This window comes from Muntiacus reevesi, chromosome 2 (assembly GCF_963930625.1).
Source record: "Muntiacus reevesi chromosome 2, mMunRee1.1, whole genome shotgun sequence".
Classification (NCBI taxonomy): domain Eukaryota; kingdom Metazoa; phylum Chordata; class Mammalia; order Artiodactyla; family Cervidae; genus Muntiacus; species Muntiacus reevesi.
Window position 1 is genome coordinate 109772870 of NC_089250.1, and position 18500 is coordinate 109791369.

Below are 18500 nucleotides of genomic sequence, written 5' to 3' on the forward strand. Positions count from 1 at the left end.
ATCTTAAGACTAATTATTTTAATACTGATAGCTTGTGCATTACTGGAACTGTTTCAGTATGTGACCTAAATCCTGCCTGTTTCAATTTAAAGTCATTTATTACTTGTTCACTTTTCTCATCTGGTGAAAGTGAATATTTATTTTGTCTTGCCTGTATCTATCTTTTAATCGTTGGTTTCTGTGGGCTTTCTGTTATTTCCAGGATAGTTATACATTTATGGCAGATTTCTCCTAAACTTACTGCTGCAATTTAAAATCTCTGGTTATATAGGGTTATCCTTTGTTTTATTTCAAAGCTGTTGAAGTTACCACCCAAACTAAACCCAAAATAGAGCAGCAACAAATTGTTTATAATGGTTTCAGCCCTCCCGTTTATCTGTCTGTCCCTTGAGGGGGTGGATGTATTGATGTCAGTTATTAATAACTTTACATTTTGTAAACTGTTAGCCATTGTTGATAGACAGGGTGGTGGTTGTATGAGCGAACTGCATTTTCAGAAGTGATAGAAGCAGTGTCAGGAAAAGCTGTGCTCCTGAGGACTTGTTTTTCCTCTTTGGATATTATTGCCCTTGCTAGCCCCTGCTTCCCTCATTGTGTTAAGCTGATAGAGGCTCAGATCTTGCAAACTAAGTGGGACCAGGTGATTTGCTTTTCCATGGACTAATCTAAACCCTAGCATTTATTTTTTAACTGTATTTCTATTTTATTAATTTTCCTCAACATTTATTTTATCCTTGGGTGGTATTTGCATTTGTGTGTAGCCAACCCCCAGTTCTTTGTGAGAGAATGTGGGCATAAAGAACAAAGTAAGTAAACCTATGAAATTTTCTTTTTAATAACATTTGTTTCAAGAAAATACAGCAGGTGACTTAAATCCTAATTTCTGTTTCTGACACAGCCACATTGAGTAGTTCTGTTCCTCATTAAATATTTTTATAAAAGCTTACTCCATAAGGAAATTCCTTAAGGGAATATAGAGCCATTTCTTGATGGTTTTGGATGTCTTTGTTTTAAAAATATATACATTACTCTAAGGCATTAATATATTAAAGCTTTATAATTATCAGGTACGTGGACTAATTCAGGCAGCTTTAGGCAATTTAATAGCATGTTTTAATAATTTTGTGATCCAGGGGAATATCTTAACTTGTGGTAAAGGAATCATTACAGATTTTCCACAGTCCCTTTCTTATCCTTCTCTTTAACCTTGCTCATCGTTATTTTTGCCATTCTTATCATATTTTTTTCATACAGCATCTATACAAAAGTATTTTTAGTCTAAGGGAAGACTCCTGTCTGGAGGTGTCTAGAATTGAGAACAGAGTGATTTATTGCTTACCATGCAAATTGTTCTTGCTCTTTCTGTGATGCTATTCTTTAAATTGTCCAGTTAGCATCATCCGATAACAAGGAATGCTGAGAAAATGTGTCCTATAATTTTTATTTGATGAAATTTGGGAATTGTGTTGAGTAATCATAATCTAATTCTTAAAAGAGGACAAATAAACATAAATGAAAATCAGATCGAGTCACTTTGACCAGAATGTACTGTATTGTTTCCATTGTATATTACAATGGCATTTTTCCTTGAAAAATGTAATAAGAACTACATTAGACTATATTGCCCTTTGAGATTACAAGGGGTAAATAGTTTAAAACCCTGTGAACTTTCCAAGTCAGTGTAATAGAAATTCTTATCCTGGGTCCCTGAATGAGTTTGGGGTAGGTAGGCTAACAAATCCCGTTAAATAGAACAGTCATTTGTATCCACATGTTTTCCTAGGGTCAGGGTCTGTAATTTTTATCAGATTCTCAAAGACATCTAAAGTGTCAGAGAGCCAATGTAAACATTTTTATACTGTAGAAAATATTTTTGAGTTTGTTATACAAAAACCTATATATATGTATGTGTGTGTGTGTGTGTGTATATATATATATATAGTTTCTTTTCCATTGTTTTTGCTTCAGCTGTTGAACTTGGATCTGTATGTAGACTAGTTCTACTATAGCTTCATGTATATAGGACTTGCTCTAATATATTTGAAAGGCAGATTATCATCGTTCTTGTGCTAGACATCTGAAGAATTCACATTGTGGGAGGACATTTATGATATAAAGGGCCACTATACAGAGATGAAGTCATTCAATTACAATTTAGCCAACCAGTATCTTTTAAGAAGCTGTTACTCTAGTTACTTTTGTTGATCTATTTCATTTAATTGTAAAAAAGAAAATAAAAATAGTGAAAGTAATAGCATTTCTTATGTGTTAAATCCTGGCACTATTCCAAGTGCTTTACATTTATTGTCTCATTATCACAATAACTGTGAGGGCCATAGATTATTGTCCTTTTATAGATGAAAAACTGAGGCTCAAAACCTAAGCAGTTTATCCAAGGTCACTTACAGAGCTGGTGAACAGTGAAACCAAGATTTTGAGACAATCTGACTCTAGACCTCTTTACCACTGGGCTGTATACTGGTCAACAGGTGTGGCTTTTCATTAACAATAAAAGTATCTCTTTCAGTTCCTCAATTTTGAAGCAGTTCCCCGACTAATAGATTTATGGTATTTTAAATTTGGTAGCTGCAATGAGCTTATTACAGTTTGTAAACCAGGTACTATTTATAATATTAGCAATATGGGAAAGCAGTAGGGAAAATAGTAAATCTGTATCTAATTAGGTTTAGCATCATCATCATTCCTATGCATGACTGCTAGGAGGAATACAATGCAAGTTAAAGTAGAAGGGCTCCTTCCTTTCTAAAATGTAATTGCCCATCTTCTGATAGTCTAGAATTCAAATTGGATGTTGCCACACCGGCTCCTTGGCATAACTTCTTTGTATTTATTTAAGAAGGCTCTCTTTGGTGAGGTGATATGGAAATGAATTAAACCACCGAAGATAAAAGTTTATCTTTGACTTGGTGAGGGAACTCCTAAAGGATAGCGTTAGAGTTTCTCATTAAAAATGGGAAAGCTCAATTAGGTCAGATTATGAGGACTTTGGAAAAGTCAAATATTCTAAGAGATAAAAAGTATGCATTTTGTAGCATTAAGGTTCTATTTGAACATTTGGGCTTTAGCATTTTTATAAAATCAGTTTGGTTCAGTTTTAAACAGATTCCTTGGTATTTCACTTTATTGGTAATATCTTCCTAAAATTTATTAGGTGTCAAGTCTTGGTATGTTTCTAGTGCAGTACGTATTATTATAATGGGAGCTCTCATTTTTGGCAGCTGTAGCTGGAAAGGGAGACACTTCTAATATCAGGTAGGGCTTTTGATGTTTTTTCTTGAAGAAATGAAATAACTGTATTATAATCCTCTGAAAAAGCTTCAAACATAATTACCACACCAGTGATACTGTCAAAAAGAAAAAAATAAAAATGAGTTTCAAAAGGAGCATAGATGATCAGAAATGGGGCTGAGAGATAAAACTTTATTAAAAAATCACTTTTTGTGCTCTTGGCCTGTTCAGTTGTTTATTCTATTTGCCCCTCACTCCTTTTAGGGAGATATTTTATTTATGGTTATTGGTTATTACTATGAAATAGTTCCTTAAATAGAAGAATTTTTTTTTAAAGGAAGTGTAATAGGAAAGAACAAATTTGACTCCTTATTAGATCTGTTTCCTTTTTTTTTGAGTTTTCATAAATAGAAGGTTAATATATATCCTATATCAATTTCCTGTGTCGTGTAAGTGCCATAATTTAAACAGCTTAATTTTTTCTTTTCTTCAGTTTTCTCCCTGCCCTCCTCAACCCTCTCTGGGATTTTTTCAATCGCCTGTACTTTGTGAAGGACCATTCACTAGTCCATATTGTTCTTTGATGTGGCAGGCTTCCAGAAGTTTCTCAGCTGTAGAATTGTCCATGGTTGCAGACAACTCTGGATCTTTTTGACAGAAATGTGTGTATCTTTTATCTGCTAATTATAGAGTCCAAATGTCCTCTCTGTTGTCCTTCTCCGTCCTCCTTTGAATTGGTCTCCTTTGTATTGCAGATGTCACATTTCTCAGACTGCTTAGCTGTGTGCACTCAACTGAAAGTTGGAAAAAGCCCTAAATACACCAAAATATACTCTTACATGTAACCTGAATTTTGGAATTGGTATGGATCAAAGTCGGCTTTAGAATGACTGAAGTCAGACAGAAACCTGTTCTGTAATGTGAATGACTAGGTGAACCCATATGTGCCTTTACAGGGTCAGGGAGGGAAAAGGATTCTTATGTTGTTCCTGTGTTTAAGCTTCAGAAGTTCTTTAAAATAACATGAGCTGAGCCCAGGTTTTATGCATGAGACAAGTGCTCGGGCCTGGTGCACTAGGAAGACCCAGAAGGATTGGGTAGAGAGGGAGGTGGGAGGGGGGATCGGGATGGGGAATACATGTAAATCCATGGCTAATTCATGTCAATGTATGACAAAAACCACCATAATATTGTAAAGTAATTAGCCTCCAACTAATAAAAATAAATGAAAAAAAAACAAACAAACCATGAGCTGCTTTTGTGAGCAGATAGTACTAGTTACTGAGGTGATGTTGAGAGCCCAGGAATTGTCTGAGACAAGTTAGTTAGGTCAAGGGAAGGACAGAATGAAGAACACCTTCGTCTTTCTTGCACTCGCAGGAGTGAGTATGTTCCACTTTTGAGTTTATATTTAGGTGGGACTTGTGTACACTTCTAGTGAAATACATTTCAGGTAAAATATAAACATTAGAAGATTTTGGACTCTTAAAATGAGTGTGAAATACTCCTTTTAACTCTTTGGATCTTAGATAAGTTTGATATTGTAGCTGCCTTTTCCTGACCTTGACATGATACGTAAAAGTGTTCTCTGATGTCCTAATGGTGTTTTCTTTCAAGCATTGAGGATGCTAAGGGTGCAGTTTTATGGTTTCTTGACTAATTTTGGATGTTTTGAGCAGCTTTCAGGAATTTACTATTGTATTCCTTATACCTATTTGGATTATAACAGCTATATTTCTTTCACTGCTAAGAAAAATTTAGATTTTTATAGCTTTGACGTTGTTTAACAGTTAAGTGCTGTTTGCTGATTTATTCTGACTGTATCTTGGATGGCAGAGATTTTTATTCATCCTTTCCTTTCAAACTTTATTTAATAAATAGTACATTTTAATGTATCTCAGAACAAAAGTTTACATTCTTTTTATGTATTTTATCTTTGTACATGGTAATATAAAAAGAATACATGTGATTGTTTTATCACTGCAATAGCAAATTTTGATTAGAAAATTCATGACTTTGAGTATTGTTTATAAACTTAATTTTTCTGGCCTATACATTAAACTACAGTTTAATGGGTCTTCTCTGGTTACACCAGCATTTCAAATGTGAATCAGCATACTTAAGTACCTTGATTTCCCAATCTATTAATGTTTCTAAGTACATAAACATCAGTTAGCTCACTAAATTAAAGTTTGCAAATGAGTCATCCATGTAATTTGTGACATTTTGAGTTAGCAGGCCATGAGGAAAGTGTGTTTTTGTTTGTGTGTGGGTTCCCTTATCTCACTGTCTTCAGGTAGTGATGGGGAGTTTATACAAGTAAGAGGAGGAGGCCTGGCAGTCAGCCTTGTGAAATGCTAGTCACTGTTACCAGGCTTATACTTTGGACTAGACTGCTTTCCCAGAGAAGTCTCTAGGAGTTGCAGACAGTATACTGTTGTTTTTCCTTTTGTAAGTGAACCTTTTAATTAGCATATTATTAATTAGAGTGTAACTTTGTTTTGTTTGGTGAAATATAATATACTGAAAACTCTGCAAAATGGACTATACAGGCAGAATTTTAGAGTGAATGATATTAAACTGTGAGGCTGATTTCTTCAAAGATAAAAAATAAATACTAATCAGTGGTCTAAGCAAAATCCAGGAAGGATTTGTGTTAATTTGACAAGTGGGTTTAGAATTCTTTAGCCATTATTTTTTAGAAACCAGCTTTGTTCATACATCCTTTCTGTAATTTGCTTCACTTTTGATCTTTGATAAAACCAGCTGCAATTTTGTTTCATTAACAAACTTAACTGGTTAACAGATGTTTGTTTTGGCTTGATTGTGTCCTTTCTATTAAAAACAGCATAAGCATACATAGAAACCACGCTGGGCCTTTTCCTGTCTGTAGTTAGACAGGCGTTTCAGAAGAGCAACTTAATTTTATTTACAAGTTCAATTTTTGTTCCTCTGTGCTATTATAGTAGGTGTACAAACATTTTAGCTCTTGTTCCTCCTGTCAGGGAGGTCTTTTGTTCTTAATCCTCCATCTGTTAGTCCAGTACACCCTCCCCCGCTCTTCTTTTTTAGCATTACAAAATCTTAGCATGCAGAAAAAGGTATTGCAGAATTGGTAATTGAGATATCAGTGACTCTTCCACAGTTCAAGGGATGGAATGGGACTAGCCTGGTAAATTTAGATAATGTCTTCCATCTTCTTTGATGTTGGTAAGCTGCCACATGGAAAGCAATGAGGCCTGCAGGAAGGAGGTGAGCCTTAGTCTGGGCTGTCTGTGATACAGTGATGTGGGCTGCAAGCCAGAGGCGACACTTGAACGCGTCTATAGTACTTTCTGATGTCCTGAGTTTTGTCCATGGTTGACTGCCATGCTTGTGACCGTCTTGGATCATAAATGAGAATGATGAACTTCAAGAAACGGAGAGTAAGGGTTATACTGGGTAAGAGAAATGGTAGTAAGAGAAGCAAAGAGTTCGCAAATTAAAATCCAGTTTTAAAGACATGGAATGATGATGATTCCAGTTTGATATTTGATCAACTTGTTTCCCAAACTGGTATTTTAATGCCATGTAGGAGCTTCTACCTTATATTGAAATCTACCTGCAGCTGTTGAGCCTTGGGATGTGAGTGAAGCAGCAGAATACAAAGTCTGCTAGTGGAAGAGTTGGCAGTTTGAAGAATATGAGCTATTCCAGCTACAGTGCTGGCCAGGCGTGAGGAGGCTGGGAAAGGTAGGCAGTGTAGGGAGCCTGCTGCTTCTCAGGTGGCACAGTGATAAAGAACCTGCCTGCCAAGGTGGGAGAAGCAAGAGACCCAGTTCATTCCCTGGGTCAGGAAGATCCCCTGGAGGAGGAAATGGCAACCCACTCCAGTATTCTTGCCCGGAAAATCCCATGGGGAGAGGAGTCTGGCAGGCTGCAGTCCATGGGGTCACAAAGAGTAAGGACACACCTGAGCATACATGCATTCAGACTCAGTGGGAGCCAGGAAGACGTTTCCCTCTTAACTTTGTAATTTATGAAATTGCAATACTGCAGATAAGTTGAAAGAGTAATACAGTAAGTGCTGTATTTCTTTCATCTAGACTCATCACTTGTTACTAGACTCATCACTTGTTAACATTTTCCCACATTTGCTCTTTCTCTCTTTCCCCTATTTGTGTGTGTGTGTGTGTATACACACACATTCACACTTACGGTTGAACTATTTGAAAATAATAGCAAACATGTTAAATTATAATAACAATTATATATCAAGGAACATTCTCTAGTGTAACCACAATGGTATTATCTCGTGTAGAAATTCAACAGTGAAACAAGAGTATTACATCTAATAGACAGTCTGTATTGCTTCAGATGGCCCCAAAATGTCGTTTATAGCTTTTGTTTTTGAGTTGGAAACCAGTTAAGCATCTTGCATCACACTTGGTTATCATGTCTCCTTTAATAGGGACCCATTTTCCATCTTTTTTTACTTCTCCTGTCAGTGACATTTTTCAACAGTTTTGCCCAGTTATTTTTGTAGGATGTCCCACACATCCTACATTAACTAGTCTGATTATATCCTTATGATTAAGTTCAGAGTCAATATTTTTTATAAGAATACTACGTGGGTCGTGTTGTATATTTCCTTTTTCTGGTCACATCCTTTAAGGTGGTCTTATTACTGGCAGTGCTTATTTGATTAGTTGCTTAAGGTGATGTCTGCCAGACGTCTCTTTATCGAGACACCTTTTTCCTTTTGTAGTGAATAAGTAATTTGCGCAGTATCTCATGATCCTCTGAGACCATGTGAATAAGTTTTCATCCAGTGTATATTAGTTTTCCATTATTTGCTGTGACAGATTACCACAAATTTAGTAGCTTGAAACACTGCAAATTTGTTGTCTTACAGTTCTTTTGGTTGGAAGCCCAACGTGGGTCCCATAGGATTGAGGTCAAAGTGTCAGGAGCTCTGTGTTCCTTTCTTGGGACTCTGGGGGAGAATCCGTTCCTTCACCGTTTCCCACTTCTACAGACTGCTTGCATTTCCTGACTGACGGCCCCTCCCTTCACCTTCAGAGTCAGCAACATCTCATCGCTCTGACCATTTTACCATAGTCACATCTTTCCTCGACCAGCAGCCTGGGCAGCTTTTCAAGGATTCATGTGGTTAGATTGGGGCCACTTAGATAATCCAGGATAATCTCCCCATCTCAAAGTCTTTAACTTAATCACAGCCATAAAGGTCATTTTGCCATGTAAGGGTGACAGATTGACAAATTCTTGGCGTTAGGAAATGGATCTTGGGAGAGGGGGTGGCATTATTCTGCCTGCCACATAGTGGTTTCAGTATCCTCACTTAAATCAACTTTTACATTAGAGGTTGCAAATCTTTGAAGATTTTGTTGCTGTCGTGTAATCACATGGTTGAAGTCTGCTTAGAAAGGAGTGAAGGCTAGGAGCAGACGGCTTGAGTTCTAGGTCTGATGGTACCTCCTGAATCATTTCCATGAGGGCAGGAACAGGGGCTGCCCCCCACTTCCACTTAGTGTTTCTTTACTTCCCAGTCGAAGAACTAAAGAATGGGTTTGGCAGTAATAGCTTGAGAGTTTTAACAATAGGAGTCTGAGTATCCAAAATGTTTTCTAACAGAGTACATTTAAAGTTGTAGATAAGGCTCCTTCATTTAAATACTCACAGGGTGCAGGAAAATATACGACAGCTTAATATGGGAGACTCTTTGGTGATATTTTGAAGACTTAAATAATGTCTGAAGAGCTTTATGTCTGTTATTTAAAATCTGAATCCTCAGTTAGAGAACTCTTAAATAGGCCAATAAAGAAACTGACTTATTTAAAAAAGAATAATATCTTGGTCACAATGTTATATGTCAATTATACCTCAATAAAGTTGGGAGAAAAAAAGAAAAATATGCAGGTGAATGTCTGTTATGTTCTTTCAATTCTTAATCAAAACTGAGGAGGAAAAAAAATCACATCAAGATTCACAAAGGCATTGAACCTTCATTTCCTTTCATTCCATAGTGTTTTAGTAGAATCTTCTGCAGTAGCTGCAATTAGCTGGCGTGCCCTGGTAATACTGACCTTTTCAGTTGTTAAAGAATAACTGTTTGTTATCCGCCTATAAATGTGCTTTCTAGAACTGATAAAAAAAGATAATCTTCTCATCTGATGAGTTCTGACCCTCTGTAAACCTCCCTTCCAACTTATTTTCCACCAGCTACTGAAATACAACAAGATGTCAACAAGTACATTCTCACAGAGCATTTATACCAACTTATATAAAATCATCTCTTTATTGGAAAATTGTGTAATGTCTTGATTTCAATTTAGCATAGCATGTGGTTAGCAATAAATCTTGTTACAGAACATTGATCAGGGGCAAATTATATGTATTTTTCCAGCTTCTAAAAATTTCAGAGCAACATGAAATAAATAGTTATCATCAAGACCACCACTTTCTAGGTTGTTTTACAATCTGACATAGTAGAACATCACCATGTATCTTGTAGTTAAGTGCCTTGACTCTCCTAAAATAGGTTGTTTGTGCCAGTGTCTATTTCAGTTCCAAGTTATGTCTGTGATACACAACCAAAGCAAAAGAATGTGGTTAAAACTTGGTACTTGTGCCTTGTAAAATAGCATAATAAACATCTCAGATTTGAAGGCTGTACAGAAAACATGCAAGAAGATATTAGTATGAAATATTGATATTCAGTACTTACTATGGACCAGGTAAATTCCTAAGTAGTTAATATATACAAAGTAACTTTACATGAACCCTGAGAGATAAGTACTGTTACTGATGGAATTTTAGAGATGAAGAAACAGAGATGTTACCTTGCCCAAGAGGATGCAGGAAGTGTCAGGGCTAGTGTTTCAGCCTGGCATACAGCTTGGAGCACAGCCACTTCACACCTTCCGCTCTTCTCACTTATTTGGATGGAACCAGCGCATACCTGTTGAATTCTTATAACATATAAAGCTCTGTACTAAGTGCTATAAAACTTACACAGTATAAGCTGTATTCAAATTGTAGTTAGAATTACCAGCTGAAACATCCCTAAACATACAGCTGTGCGGTACCTTTTCACAAGACCAGTGTGGTGATCTTCATTTTCACAGTGATTGAAAATTTATTTTCTTCAGGAATGAGTAATAACAGCCAACGTTTATATACTGCTTACTGTGAGTCAGACACTACTTAAAGTGCTTCCGTACTTGCCTGTGATGTGATACTTCTTTGCCTTCTTACGAGGGAGGGGACTGAAGCACATGAGCTTAAAGGACTTGCCCAAAGTCACATGGCTGTTGCGTGGGCAAGTGGAGCCAGGATTCAGGTCCAGGCGTCTTGGTTCCACAGTCTGTACGCTTAAGCCTTATGCTATACTCCCTTATATCTTCCTCAAGAAGAAAACTTCTTTTAAAGAAAGGGTATTGAAAAGAGTACACATTAAGTTCTTATAAACCTGGACCTCTAAATGCCTTTTAAGTGTTTATAATAGGAGTCACTGAAAAGACTTAAATTTTGTAGTGTGACCTCATCTAATTTTCCCAAACATCCTGAGGTAGAAGGAAATGGTACTCTTTAAGATGATAAGGATGCTAATAACGTTCTGAGTTTTAAAGTTCCTGAGAGATTCTGACTTGCTTAACCTACAGTTTCCCAAGATGGTTTGATAATGGGCCCTCCTGTTTCTCCTCACTCCTCACAGTAGCTGTTCACTTGTCTAGAAATCTTTTTTTCTTAAAATTATTTATTTATTATACTTTACTAGAAATCTTTACATTTGGTTAAACACAGTTTGGATAGTGCTAATGTCAGGTTATACTGCTGAGTCCTTTCCTCATTTCTCCCAAATACTCATCCCAAGGGAAGTCATTAACTAATTGACTTTGGGTTTGTTCTTCAGAACAGAAAACCTCAGATCATCATTTTAATTCCTTGTCTGTGTTATGAATTAGTAAAATGTTAGTCACTTAGTCATGTCTCACTCTTTGTGACTCCATGGACTGGAGCCTATCAGGCTCCTTTGTCCATGGGATTCTCCAGGCAAGATTACAGGAGTGCCTGGCCATTCAGTTCTCCAGGGAATCTTCCTGACCCAGGAATCAAACCTGAGTCTCCTACATTGCAAGCAGATTCTTTACTGTCTGAGCCACCGGGGAAGCCCTAGTGTAGTAAAACCATTGTGTAGTTCTTCAACTAGAGAATAACATTTCAGAGTGGCAGGTGGCCTTTGAGGTCACCAACGTCCGGGGTTTTAAGTTGAGGCCCCGGTATTCCTTTTAGGGGGTTGTGAACTTTGAAATTGTATACAGAATGTTAGGCTTACATGTTTTATGAGTATTCATCTGAAGCCTCTCATCTCTCCCCTCCTTCAGCAGGTCACTTGACTTTAGACCAGTGGTTTCCCAACTTTGCTGCGTGTTGGAATCATTGGAAGAGCTTTTAAAAATTCCATGCCCAGACCACATCCCACCTGTTAACACACAGTGTCTGGGTGGGAGGCAGGCATGAAAACTTTTTAACAATCTCTGGAGGGATGCCAGTGTGCAGGAAAAGTTTAGGAATCACTGCCTGAGGCTAACTTTCTTCTTTTATAGATGAGCAAACAGGGGCTACTTTGTGGTTGAGGAAACAATCTAAATATGTTAATTGGACAGGGCCCCCACTGTTGCTAAAAGAGATCTTAGGGATCATGCAAGAAAGAAGTCTTAGGAAAAAGAAGCTCTGGGGGCAGAATGCTTTGGTTCAAATCCCGACTTTTCCACTGGGCAAGTAGTCTTTGTCTTGGTTTTCTCAACTGACAAATGGAGACGATAAAAGCAGACTGCACAGGGGTAGTTTTGCTGCACTAGAAAGGGCAGCTGAACAGAGTCTAGCGCTATGGGAGGCACAGTTGCCATTGGCCTTGCTGCTTTTGAAGGAAAAGTGATACCCTCATCACCTAATGAGGAAGGCCTCCTTTCCTACTGGAGATTTGCTGTAGTCACACAGGCCACCAATGGCTACAATTTTATGTTTCTTTGTTGTTTTTTCCCTCATTTCTTGTTATTTAAATAATAAGAAAAAGAGTGTGTTTTCTAGAGTAACACATGTTTATTGTACAGGTTTTGAAGAATACAGAAAAGTTCAGGCATGATATACTGTGTAAATTTCACTCCAAAGATAACTAGCATTAAAAGTTTGTATTTCTTTCCACTCTTTTTTCCCCCACATGTGTATTTGTTCCACTTAAATAAAAAGATGTTAGCTGTATAATTTTGTATCTTGCTTTCTACATTTAAAATATGTTGTGAACCTTTCCCCATAATAATTCTTTGAAATGTGACCTTAAAAGACTGGTGGAATTTCATATGTCTTTGTTGCTTAACATTTAAGATGTTCCTAACTTTTTTGCTATTACAAGTAATCCTGCTACTTAAAAATTTGTGTACACATGGGTAATTATTAGAGGAGTATACTGGGGCATAAACATTAATTCTTCTTCTGTGACTTGTGAAATACATGGTAAAAAATGTTTCAAAAGGTAGTACCAGTTTGTACTCTTGGGCAGAGTTATGAGAGTCCTTGAGCATCCACTTGCTTCTTTAGTTCAGTTCAGTGGCTCAGTCGTGTCTGACTCTTTGCGACCCCAGGGACTGCAGCACGCCAGGCTTCCCTGTCCATCACCAACTCCCAGAGCTTGCTCAAACTTGCTTTTTCACCCTTATTTATTTATTTATTTGGCTGCACCGAGTCTTACTTGTGGCTTGTGGGATTTAGTTACCCGACCAGGGATCAAGCTCCAGCCCCCCCTGCATTGGGAGTGCAGAATCCCAGCCACTGGACCACCAGGGAAGTCACGGCCTCATCCTTACCTTTTATCTTGCTAGTGTAGTAGACAGAAGAGTGGATCCCTCTTACTTTATTTTGTATTTCTGTGATTACGAATGACTTGCACGTTTTTGTTTAGTGGTCATTGCTCAATAGCTGTAGTGTTGTGGTTATCCATCCTTCATTCCTGTGCCCTGGAGGCAACCATCTTCAGCCGTTCAACCATATTTAGTCATTTCTTCTGGAAGTTAGACTTCTTTGTTTTTAAACAGCACTCTTATAATGCTGTTGTCTTGAATGTCAGTTTTAGACATTTTCTTCTTGCCAGGGGAAATAAGGGTAAAGTTCTCATACACCCTTCCCTCTCCCATTGCCCCTCTCATCTCAGTGTAATTAAGTCATCGTTTTTGCTTATTGGTATTCAGTGTGCAAATATTGTTTAGTTGTGCCTCAGGTATATTGTTATCAATGTTCATGAGTTTTGTTGTTTTTTTTTTTTAAATAAGTAAAGATTTCTTTATTTATGACTGTACTGGGTCTTGGTTGCTCTGTGGGCTTTTCTCTAGTTGCAGTGAGTGGGGCCACTGTCTGTGTGTGGTGCGCGGGCTTCTCACTGCAGGGGCTGCTCTTGATGCAGAGCACAGGCTCTGGGATAGGCGGGCTTCTGTAACTGCAGCCCCCGGGCTCTAGGGCGCAGGCTCCGTAGCTGCAGCTCCCGGGCTCTAGGGCGCAGGCTCCGTAGCTGCAGCCCCCCGGGCTCTAGGGCGCAGGCTCCGTAGCTGCAGCCCCCCGGGCTCTAGGGCGCAGGCTCCGTAGCTGCAGCTCCCCGGCTCTAGGGCGCAGGCTCCGTAGCTGCAGCTCTAGGGCGCAGGCTCCGTAGCTGCAGCGCACGCACTTAGTTGCTTCTCAGCATGTGGGATCTTCAGGATCAGATACCGAACCCACGTCCCCTGCACTGGCAGGTGATTCTTTACCACTGAGTCACTAGGGAAGCCCTATTTTGTTTTTTTGTTTGTTTGTTTAGAAAATTCTCCATCCTGAGTTCAGTGAGACGTTTTACTGTTTTTCCCTTCTAGTTTTTTGTCTGTCTTTATACTTAAATCCTTAAAATCATCTGTAGTTTTAATTTTGGTAAGTGGTGTAAGGGTCTCTTCTTGTTGTGTTGTTTTTAATAGCTGACACTGTTCCAGGATCAGATAATGAAATTCTTACTTTCCCCACTGATTTATGATACCTTAAAAAAGATCACATCATAACTTTTTATCTGTCAGAAAGCTAGATCTCTCTTAATACTCAGCTTCATTTTTCCCTTTGACAATCTTAATTTGGTTAACGTTGTAACATTTATTTCACTTAAGCTCATTTAGCCTGTGGAACTGTCTTCCAATTTTGCTTTGGAATGTAGGAGAGGACAGAGGAGGCAAAAGGCAAGTGGCCTCTACGGTACAGTATTCCCATTTTCAAAAACTTATGGAATACATATCACTTGAAATCATTTGCTCTCTAAATTCTGTGCATCTTAGAGAGTCTTAACTAGCCCTATTATGTCAGCCTGTATTTCACTAATTCCTTATGATTATTTTGTGGAACTGAGGGTTCAGAAAAGAATGTATTTTATCCAATTAGCTATTGTTTTTAATGACATGAAGTGCATTTGTCAGAGATCCTTGCTGTGTTAAACCTGTCCCAGTTGGAAGAGAGTGGGTTTTCTCTTGGGCATGCCTGAGCTGTTGCCCATCAGACTGTCTCCTACCCTGCCATCGGATCTTTCCAGTTATCCCACTGTCATTCAGTATTGCCCAAAAGCGTATACTGGGCTGTGAATTTCCTAAATTCACCGCTGTTATTAAGATTTCTGTTTTGTTCCATTGTGATCAGAAAATACAGTTTATATGATTTCAGTCCTTTTATATTTATGCCTAACATATGATCTGTCCTGAAAAATGTTCTGTATGCTCTTGAGAGGAATGTGTATTCCACTATTGTTGTGTGACGACATCTGTAGATATCTGTTAGGTCTGCTTGGTTTGTAGTGCTATTCAAGGCTTCTGTTTCCTTGTTGATCTTCTGCTTGATTATTTTATTATTGAAAGTGTAATATTGAGGACTCCAGCTGTTACTGTTGAATTGTCTGCTGCTTTCCGTTATTACCAAGAAATATTACTTACTACTTAGTGTGTTTTCAGGCTCTGTTGTCAGGTGTGTGTATATACATGTTTAAAATTGTTATATTTTCATGATACATTGACCCTTTCATCATTATACAGTATCCTTATTTTGTTTCAGTAACAATGTTTATGTTAAAACCTTTTTTTGTGATAGTAATATAATATAACCACTTCACTTTTGTTCGGTTATTATTTTCATGGTTTATCGTCTTCCTTTATTTTACTTTCTATTTATTTATATCTTTGAATCTAAGGTGTACCTCTTGTATACAGTATAAACAGTCCTGCCATGAAGACTTGAATAAAGGTATTTGAATCTGTGTTCTCTCTTCTTTTGGATATATACCCAGGAGTGGAATTGTTGAGTCATACAATAATACTGTGTTTAATTTTTTGAGGAACTCCCTAGTTGCTTTCAAAAGTGGCTGCATCATTTTACATTCTTACCAGCAATGTTTTGAGAGTTCCAGTTTCTCCACATTCTGACTAACACTTATTCTTTCTCGCTTTCTTAACTAGTGCTCTCTTATTTTCCTTTTCAGAATTTTCAGTTAGTTGTGCTTATTTTTCCACATAGACTTTATTTATTATTATTATTTTGTTTTCTTTCTGGTTGTGCCACACAGCTTGTGGGCCTTTAGTTCCCCAACCAGGGATCGAACCTGCACCCCCTGCATTGGAAATGTAGATTCTTAACCACAGGACTGCCAGGGAAGTTCTCTACATATACTTTAGAATGAGCTGTTTAGTTCTCAAAAGATCTTGTAATTTTATTGGAGCTTTTAGGTATAGAATGGCATTCTTATAATAAACTGAATCTTATACCAAAAAAACAGATGTATCTTCCATTTTTTAATATGTTTTATTACTTCAAGTTTTCTTTATTGTGAAAAATTTAAATCATATGAAAAATCAAGAGCAATGCTCACCCATTGCCATGAAAATAATTCCTCATGACTACTCAGGTTTCATTTATATCCCTGCACATTGTCCCTAGCCCCGCCACGGCTGAATTATTTTGAAGCAAATCCAAGCACATTTTGTTTATAAATATTTTTGTAATATAACCATTATCATCCATTTAAAGTCTTGTATGTGAATGTAAGTGTGTAGACTATAGAGTATGAGCAATGTGTACTGAAGGATTTTAACTTTCTGTTAAATTAATTCCTGGATATGCTATTTTTAGGGTGCTATTGTAAATAGAAACTTGTTACCCTTTCTAATTGACTGTTTTTAAAATACAAGATAGCTTTTGATTTTTTAAATACAAGATAGCTATTGACTTTTATGTATTAATTTTGTACCTAGACACCTTATGAGTTCTCATTTTGTTCATAATAGTTTTTAGTTATTATCTTGGGTTTTCTGGTCAAGTAATGCTGTATTGGCAAATAATGATCATTTAAATTCTGTTCCCTCCTTGCTAATTTCTATATCTGAAATTTTTCTATGGTATGTTTTTATCAATTTTAGTACTTCCTTAATGATGTTAAAAAATACTGGTGACAGTGGATATGTTTTGGGGGAATACTTCATTATCTCTCAACTATAGTACTGTCTTATGTATTTATTGTGTTGATAAATTTATCAAGTATAGATTTTTTTATTTTATTCAGTATCTTTTCAGCATTTATGGAGATACTGATTTTTCTTTGACCTTTAATATGATAAATTATAGTAACTGATTTTCTAATATTGACCATTCTTGCTTTCTGAGTATGAATTGCAGATGTTCATAGTATGTTATTTGTTTAAAGTATGACATTCATTTTAATAGCACATTTTCCTGGCATATTTAAAATTTTCAGTCTTAGTAAATTCACTCACACATTTTAGAAACATGGCTTCCCTGGTGGCTCAGAGGTTAAAGCGTCTGCCTGCAATGCGGGAGACTCGGGTTCTTTCCCTGGGTCGGGAAGATCCCCTGGAGAAGGAAATGGCAACCCACTCCAGTATTCTTGCCTGGAAAATCCCATGGAGGAAGGAGCCTGGTAGGCTACAGTTCACAGGGTCACAAAGAGTTGGACACGACTGAGCTACTTCACTTCACTATTCCGTAAAGAAGCATTCTCATTAGTAAATTATTTCCTGGTGCCTTTTTGTTAAGTTCGTGTTAGAGGACAGTATTCAATATTGTGTGTGTGTATGTGTAGTTTGTGAGAGAGAGAGGGCATGCATACACATGGGTGCTTGAAGAAGAGAGTTATAACACAATATTGGGTTTTAGAAGCTATGATATAATAAATTGTAATGCATGATATATCCACATCTTAGTTGTAACAAACCATAATGTAATAATTTTTTCTAAAACAATTTAAATATTTTTACCATTAAACTGAAATCACCATGTCTATTTTTTTGTAGAAATGTCAGTTATGATTTAATGAGATAATGCATTGGTGCACTTGACTTGGTGCGTATTCAATAAAAGAGATGAGCTAGTTATTTTGGACATGTATAAAGTCTGAAAAAATTTTTTAAATTAATTATTTTATTTGTAGCTTTGAAATTTTTAATGAAGCACATTTTGGCATATACCTCTCTCTTCTGACAGTGATCTTTTGACTGTCCTTTTTCAAGGCCTAATCAAAAAAGAGTAGGTATTAAATGTTTTCCTTATAGCTTTGCATTCTGTAAGTTTAGTTTAATAGCAGAGGTTTTTTTTCTTTATTAATTATTTAGCTTACTTATCCCCTATTCTCCTCAGGTTTTTGGTTAATTCAGTGTTTTACAAATACAAGTGTGTCTCCATTACAATTTTTGCCAGTTTCATATACCATCTATTAATTATTTTCTTAATATTTTCTTTCTTATTGCCCTACTAAAGGGATAACAGCCAAATGCCATGCATAAATTCTGTACCAGAAATTGGGGGATAATTAGGTACATTTGAATTTGGGCCAGATTTTAGGGGAAATTTCCTGAAGAAGGAAATAGCAATCCACTCCAGTGTTCTTACCTGGAGAATCCCATGGACTAAAGGAGCCTGGCGGGCTACAGTCAATGGGGTAGCAAAGAGTTGGACACGACTGAGCATCTGACACATACACTTAGGGGAAATTAAGGCATTACTGTTAATGTTCTTCATGTGATAATGGTATTTTGATCATCTAAGATTATCTCCTTTTGAGTTAGGTAGTACCTTCTGAAGTAGTTAATGATAAAGTGTCATGCTGGTGCAGCTTACTTTCAAGTGGTTCATCAACAACCCTAAAAAAAGTATGTGTGATTTCCAGGTGGCTCAGACAGTAAAGAATC

The 18500-nt window shown here is 37.0% G+C and overlaps 1 protein-coding gene across 5 annotated transcripts in view; it reads left to right on the top strand.

Annotated features, from left to right (window-relative positions):
* Positions 1 to 18500, top strand: part of KAT6B (lysine acetyltransferase 6B) — a 179975-nt gene that overhangs the window by 16293 nt on the left and 145182 nt on the right. The gene's annotated exons all lie outside the window — the stretch shown is intronic.